Genomic DNA, 8,098 nt, shown 5'->3' with positions numbered 1-8,098 from the left:
CTAACGACCAAGAATGAAATAAGGAAACATAACTCAAACTCGATTTCCTTAACCAAAAATTTTAACAGTAAATATGCTCATTAGTCAATAGGAGTAACCCTTCATGAAAACAAAAGTACTCATAAGTGCTCAAAGTAGTCTAAGATTGAATGTACCATACATTGACTCGGCTTAGGCATTTTAAGAAACAAAGGATGGGCATGGGCTGAGCGGAGAAAATAGATTCATTCGGGGCACGAACTTAGTTTGAGACTCGCAAAGAATGAACAAATCAAGACTCGAAATCAGCAGGACGACTAGTTTGCACTCAGCACAGGTATGAGTGAAAGACAACAACTCTCGACCCCGGTCGAGCCGAGACAGGGCAAAACAGAGCATGGTGAGCGCTTGAAAGTGGAAGTCACTAGTCGGCTAGGGCACATCGGCTAGGAGGCGAGCCCGAAGAAGAGAATCCGAGCTCTGGCCACTGCCTTCATGTCTCCAAGCCGATCCTTGAGGCAAGTTCGAAACCAAAAAAAAAAAAAAAAAAAAGAACTCACCGGTGATATGGACACCCAAGAAGCAAGGACGTTGGCCGGAGTTTTATCGATGATGGAGTCCAAGCGCGGCCAGCCAAGAGAGAGTGAGGCTCAGAGCAATGGACTGCTTTTTTGCCTCTGCCCCTCGCGCTCTCTTCCTCTCTCTCTCTCACACCAGCTTTTTTCTGTTACACCCGCGTAGCGTCAGACTTCATTAAATGTCGTGCTCCCCATGATTGTTTTCGTGGAACCATGCATCTGCACCGTCCATTTCCACCATCTGCGCCGGTGAAGGGAAAACGAATTGTGGAGGTTTTATGGGCTCGTGAGCCCGTTTAATTTACGGAAAATAAATAATCTTGAATATATATATATATATATATATATATATTAAAATAATCGTTTGTGTCACTTATAGAATGCATGAGCGGAAAAAGTTTTCATTGTTCATCAAAATATTTAGAATTAAATTGTTGTTGATACTTGAAATCATCATTTATTGACTATAGTTATTTCAAATGATATAAGTGACCATTTTAAAAAAAATATTGTCCAAATCCTTCATTTTATACGAAAACAAATGGAGCCCTAGGATTAAGATGCTCTCTCTTTATACGGTACAGTGACCGTGACATTATCCACCTTTCAATGAACGACGATTTACTAAATAAAATAATTGAGAGTCCGGTTTACATATATCATGAGGATATATATATATATATTTTTTTTTGAAGAACCCTCAAATTTGAAAAATTGTTTATCTATCAATATCAAAATTTTGAGAAGTATCAACCCCTGGCAATGGTTGTTTTGGGAATGATGGTTTAAGATTTTCTTTCTTTTGGGAATGAGGTTCTTTTTTTCTTCTTTTTTTAATGTGGTTTGCGCAATTCGATTAATCTTGTCCATTTTGGATCTCAAAAGAGATTGATGTATCGTTTTATTTAAAGAGTGTGTATAATTGATGCTAATGTGTTCCTAAATGATAAAAAAATGCCAATCTATTTTAGATCTCAAAATATGAGTCTTATTAACGACTATTCAGGTGCATTAGTTAAGACCACTAAAAACAGAAATAACATATATCGACCATCTTTCAAAATCAAGCGCTAACACATTTAGAAAAGTTGCGTACTTCAAATACAAAAGTCGATGGTTCCCATGCACAATAAATGGGACTTAATAGATGAAGTGACCCGGTGGGGAATGTCTTGGGCCCTCTCAACGTCTTCGACGGCTTTACTTGGGAGGAAGTCATAGAAAAGCGTCTTCTTCACTGGAGCCTAGTTAACTTGGTTTGATGATTTTGGTGGTGGCGATGACCGGGCACTGCTGGACTCGAGAAAATTGTTTGACGGGAAAAAGTCGTGCATTTTCTTGATTTTCTCGTCGTAATTGTTGGTGGGTCTTGATGGAGGAATTGGAAATGGTGATCTTGATGCAAACAGTTTCCCCGCTGTTAAGGAGCAACCCTGAATGGAGTAACGCAAATCTTTGATCCCCTTTATTGCAACAGGCAACGATGAGAAGAAAATGTGAATCCTAATAAATATGATCTTCATATACGTTTGTTACTGCAAATGCCCAGTGTTTATGAGGACTCCCATTCATTAAGAAGAAAGCAGGCGAGCAAGTAAATTAGATGAAGTTAGACTTCTAGAAAACTAACCAAAACAAAGCAATCATGTCCCCAACTTGAAGTCATAGGGTTCAATGTTCGATATTTGCTGGATCCTATTCAAGGAAGGTAAACCATCTCCATCCAATTCATTCCCTAATTATGAAGGATGTTAATTCCCCACACAAATATGAGTCTTTCATGGAAATGTTTCTTTCTTTGGACTATTTTCTTCATAATCACTTTACTTTTTATCCTAGTGATGATTCGAAGAAGAGTTATCTCAAACCAGTCAACTTCAACACAAAAGAACTTCAATATAGGCCTAGTCCCAAACTCATATGTCCTATTAACTCGCCCTACATCATGCATGATGCCTCTCATCATGAAGAGTAGAAATGTTTAAAAGAGAAAAGAAAAGGAAATAAATCCAATCGCCTCCACAAATCTTTCCCTCCTCCCCCAAATCTGTAAATCTCGAAAAGTTCATAACATTCCGGTTTCGTTTCGACCAAAAAGATTTGCGCGTGCATGCATGCAATGTGCTTGGTCAGGTCCCTCCATGATGAAGCAACCATTCTGAGCTTCCCCCCTAAATAGAAAGTTGTCTCATTATGGACACATCGCTCAAGTCCATAAAGTAATGGGCGGTCCCGTGACACTTGGCCAAGTGTCCATTCAAGCCACGGAAATACAGAGGTTGGTTCGCATAATTGTCGTCGCCGCCGCTGCCACCATGGTTGCAATCTGCGTCATCGCGTATCGTCACATTGTGCATGTGCCCTGCATGTACGTTTTGCACGTCGGACATAGGCCACAACGGAACGTGCTATCCAAGGCTATGTGGTCCCTGACCACCAGCTTCTCCGTCCTAAGATTGAGCTAATCGATGACCTTTTTGGGGGTCGGGTGGTCGCGAGAATCAGACCGAGGGAGCCGATCTTCATCCCGGATCTCGACCGGCTTGTGTTTGACCTTGTGGGGAATGCTTTGGGCCCTCTTCGCGTCTTCAACGGCTTTGCTGGGGAGGAAGTTACAGTAGCAAAAGGTGTTTGTCGCCGGAACTTGGTCTATTTTGGCCAGATGATTCTGGTGTGAGGATGATCCGGCGCTGCTAGATTCTGGAACATCGTTTGTTGGGGAAGAGTTGTGCATTTTTTCTTGATTTCTTGCTGTGCTTATTTCTTGGTGGGAGGGTTTCGATGGACGAAGTGGAAATGCTGATCTTGATGGAAACAATTCCTCTGCAACATGGAACGAGCATGAACGGCGCATAAGAAAGAATGCGAACCTCTATCACATGCGTGAAATAAATGTCCCCCGAGACCCATGTTCGCCCAGCCACGGGACCCATCTTGTGCTCAGGTAACTTCATGTCGCCTCGGATATGCTATAAGTGATTTTTGCACGTTAAACTCCAAGGAACTGAGTCTTTTCTTTTCCAAATGAGAATTTGGAGGGAAATCTCTAGACAATTTGTAGTAAAATTGACCTATGAGAATTAGAAAATATATCTTAAGGAAATATTAAGAGAAATATACATATTTTTCTAAAATATTAACTCAATGAGAATGAGAAAGTAATAAATAGTAAAATTGATTCAACGATAATGAGAAAGTGACTCTAGCTAAAATTTCACATAAAGTTGACTCTAACCCATTGTGCATCGTAGGTAATGTGATATATTTACAAACATAGACAAACAAAAAAAATCTATTGAATAATATGGGGAGAAAAGTTAATTACCATGGAGTCAATTAATAATTACCAACAAAAAATAATCAGACGATCGAGACGAATTAAATAATCGATTTTCGACAAATTTAATTTGTAAAATATGAAATTGGTTATGTTCGGTAAGTGTAAAGCCATCATTGCAGGTGAAATTATAATATTTTATTATCTTTTAAGTGATAAATATTTTTTTTTCAATTTCATCATCATCATCATCACTACTACTATAACCCTTGTTGCGACCTCTTTTTTTTCGGCGCTCGCAATCGGGGGCGAACGCCTAAAGGAGGCTAATGGCTCGGTTGAATTTATTAGGCCTAGACTCTCCCAAGTCCACCAATTCATGACTTAATGGTCCAAGTTTTTTAACCTATAAATTAATTTTAAAATGGAGTCGTCACTAATCGATTTGGGATGGGTTGATTAGAAACCCAAGCAAAGTATCGGGAGAAATGCTCACTCCTACGCAAACCGAGAGAAATTAGGATCGGGGACTTGATTACACTAGTTAATCACTAATGCCCTTTCGGTACCTAATCTTGTTTAAACCCTAAGGTTTTTGGATATTTGAGGGATTTTCCATGCATTTTGGGGAGAAAAAACATTTTTGAGTCTTTTTATCATTTTTGGACATAAAATGGATTTTTTTTTGGATTTTTGGTATTTTTGGGGCAAATACAAGTCTTTTTGGCTTTTTCTGAATTTTTTGGCATTTTCATGAATTTTTGGCTTTTTTTTTTTGGATTTTTGGCATTTTTTTTGAAAATATGGAATTTTTGATTTTTTTGATTTTCGGAAAATAAAATATTTTTAAATGTTTTTAAATATTTTTTGTTTTTTGGAAATTAAAGTATTTTTTAATATTTTTGGAAAATAAATTATATTTTTGATTTTTTTGGAAAATAAATTATTTATCTATTATTTATTTATTTAAAATATTATTTAAAATAAATTTAAAAAAGGGCCGACCACAGTCGAATCCGTGGGTTGGGTCCGACTCGAGCCGGCGACCCGAACGTGGGCCCAACTCGGATTTTTTTTTTTTTTTTTTTAATTTTATTTAAACAAACGTTGTGGCCGAGCATTTGGAGGCGCTCGGCCGGCCCGATGACCCGCTCCCCGGCGAAACCCTACCCGACCTGGCTCCGGCACCTGACCCGTCCTCCAGCCGCCCCCAGATCGCGAACCCTACCCAATTTTCCGGGTTCGGATCTGCTTCACGACTCGAAAAATCGCAAACCCTATGGTTTACGAATCTGCGGCGCCGAGGACGGAGACCGAAGTGTTATGGTGGCGACGGCGGCTACGGCGGCGACAGCAGCGACGATGGTGACTACGACGACAGCGACAGCGATGGAAAGCGTTTACGATGAATGGCAAGGGCGTCAGTGACGGGCCTAAATTTACCTTTTCTTGAACGGAGGCAATGACGGCGACGACGGGGGTTGCTTTTCGACGGCGGAGGCCACAACGAGCAACGACGAAGCCAAAGGGCTCTATCTGCGACGGTGAAGACCACGGCGAACAACAACGGTGACAGCGAGAACCTAGACTCAGCCGAAATCCAACTGGAATGCCCTCTCTCCGCGTCGGTGTGCTTCGTTTCAGCCCCCCCACACTCAGATCCACCTCGAACGACTCCGACCGACCTCACATCTCGGCCTGCTCGTCCTCAGCCCCCTTTCTGAAGTCTATCAGTTGGGAGGTTTCGAGGATCTGCAGCCCTCGACCTTCACCGCCTCTCTCTCTCTCTCTCTCTCTCTCTACCCTCGACTTCTTCTGTGTGCTCTGGCTGTTGGGATCGACGGCCTATTTATAGGCCGAGGGGCAGCTGGTCGACGGAGTTCGACCGTCGATCGCCACGGCCTTCGCCGGCCGAATCGGCGTCCCATCCGACGCCAGCTACCCCCTGCTCCACGTGCCATCGCCGTCCGTCCACCCCCTTTTCCGGCGTCGCCCCGCGCGTGCTTTGCGAGGCGCGAGGAAGGAGAAGATCTTATGGGGCCGGGCTGAGGCGGAAATGGGCCTTTAGGGCCCATGCGAGGGCTGCTTCTGTTTTTTTTTTGTTTTTTTTTTGTTATTTGTTTATTTATTATCCGAAAAAGATAAAATAAAATAAAGTAAAACCTAATTAATTAAAAGGAAAATGTAGGCGTCAACAACCTTAAAAAGAAAAAAAAAACTATTTTCATATAAGTGGAAATTATAAGTAAAGCCAAATTGGTTATGTTCGGTTCCGTTCCTTTCCTTTGTGTCTCTCGCGGTCTCTCTCCCTCTCTATCCGTGGGATCTGCCTTCGGGATAATTTGTTGGTCGATATTGAGAAGATGGCTTCGAAGCGGATCCGGACATTTCATGTTTGTGCTTGTCATCTTATGTATTTGTCATATCCTCGATTACTTCTCATCCTTATACTGGCCTTCCTCCAACTTTTTGTTTGTACAAAGTTAAATGCGTGCGTAGCTTTAAAATGACATCGATCGTTGATATAGCTGCGCATTAACTTCGTTGGCAGCTTGCGCCTCCCTTTTAGGCATTTAACGCCTGTATGTTTGTGTCATGCCCTCATCTGTCAATTCTTATACTTCTTTACTTTTCCTGGAGTGCTTGTCTAACAAAAAGTATTGACTTTGCCGAAGTTCTTGAACCCGCCTCTGTCCGATTGAAGTTTCCTTTTCAGGGAAGAGCTTCAACTCAAGATGTTTTTTGGTTTTGGCCTGGACCGGGGAAATCTGTATTGAGTCCAGCGGCAGTTCTGAAGTTTTCATATGTTTAAAAGTCCCGTCTTGCCTTTGTTAGAGAGTATAGCCCAACGTGGAATAGTTCTGTCAAAATCGATGAAAACTTGCGAAATGATCTTGAACCGTGTGGATCATGATGTTCTAGGCTTTCTCAGAAATAGCTCGAGGTGACTGTTGCGTTCTCATTTCGCAAGAGGAAATGCCTGCCTTTTGGTTTGTCCATATATGCGTATCTTTTACCATTTTTACGTAGCTGGATATGATGTAGTAAGAGCTTATACATCCCGGGTTTAAGGCTTTCAAACGATAAAATTTGCGCGGGCGGAATACAGACACAGAAAAAATTGCTGTGTTACAGAAGGCTTGACTTGATCCTTTTCCCTACATGGGCCCAGTACGCTAACAAGATAAGTGTCGGTGAATTTGTGGATTCAACGATGCAAAGGAAGAAGATGAAGAATGATGATGGAGATAAAGGATAAACTCAATAATGCTGAAAAGGGATCTTGAACAAGAAGAGTTCGTATCTCATTCTATTGTATTCAAGTTCTTTGTACAAAGTGAAATGAAAGAATACAATTGATCAATATTCGAGCTTCTCTGCTCTCTCCTCTCTATCTCTCTTCTTCACCATCATAATTCTCTCGAGCTCAGTTCTCTCATTATATACTAATGGAAGCACCAAACTAATAACCAACTAAAACCGAACTAATCGACTCCAAAAACTAACAAACAGACTTTTACAACTCGGTATAACGAGTAGCAAGTTCGAGATACTTGGCAATCCTCGTCAATCCATATCTTCGGCATTCGATTAATCTCCACCGTTAATAGAACTGGTTATCCACGTCTTCGGCTTATTCTCTTCACGATTGACTTCTGATGATCTCTGTCTATCACTTGTTGAGGATCCCCTGTGTCTACCTTTTGATGTAGTAGAGTAAGACCATTCATCTTGATGTAGTATACTGAGCTGACAATGTTGACAACCTTGATCCTCTGTTATGGACGGTCTTGATCCTCTAACATTCCCCCTCAAATTGGGAAGGGTAAATGATCCCATTCCCAATTTGATTCGGAGATTAAGATGAGACGATCGTGATAGTGACTTAGTGAATATATCAGCTAATTGAAGATGAGTAGAAATATACTGTACACGAATGGAACCAGAGGAGACTTTCTCTCGGACAAAGTGAAAATCAACTTCAATATGCTTGGTTCGAGCGTGTAATATTGGATTAGCTGTGAGAGAAATTGCTGATCTATTGTCACAGTATATGAATGTAGGAGACTGAAGAGAAATGCCAATATCTCGTAACACAAATGTTATCCAAGTAAGTTCAGCAGTTGTGGAAGCAAGTGCACGATACTCTGCTTCGGTTGATAATCTGGAAACAGTAGGTTGTTTCTTGGCAGACCAAGAGAGTAGATTAGAACCAAGGAATGTGCAAAATCCTGTTATGGAACGTCGTGTAGTGGGACAACCA

Source organism: Eucalyptus grandis, chromosome 5 (assembly GCF_016545825.1).
Source record: "Eucalyptus grandis isolate ANBG69807.140 chromosome 5, ASM1654582v1, whole genome shotgun sequence".
Lineage (NCBI taxonomy): Eukaryota > Viridiplantae > Streptophyta > Magnoliopsida > Myrtales > Myrtaceae > Eucalyptus > Eucalyptus grandis.
The sequence above is the reverse complement of the archived record's forward strand: the minus strand, read 5'-3'. Positions refer to the sequence as shown.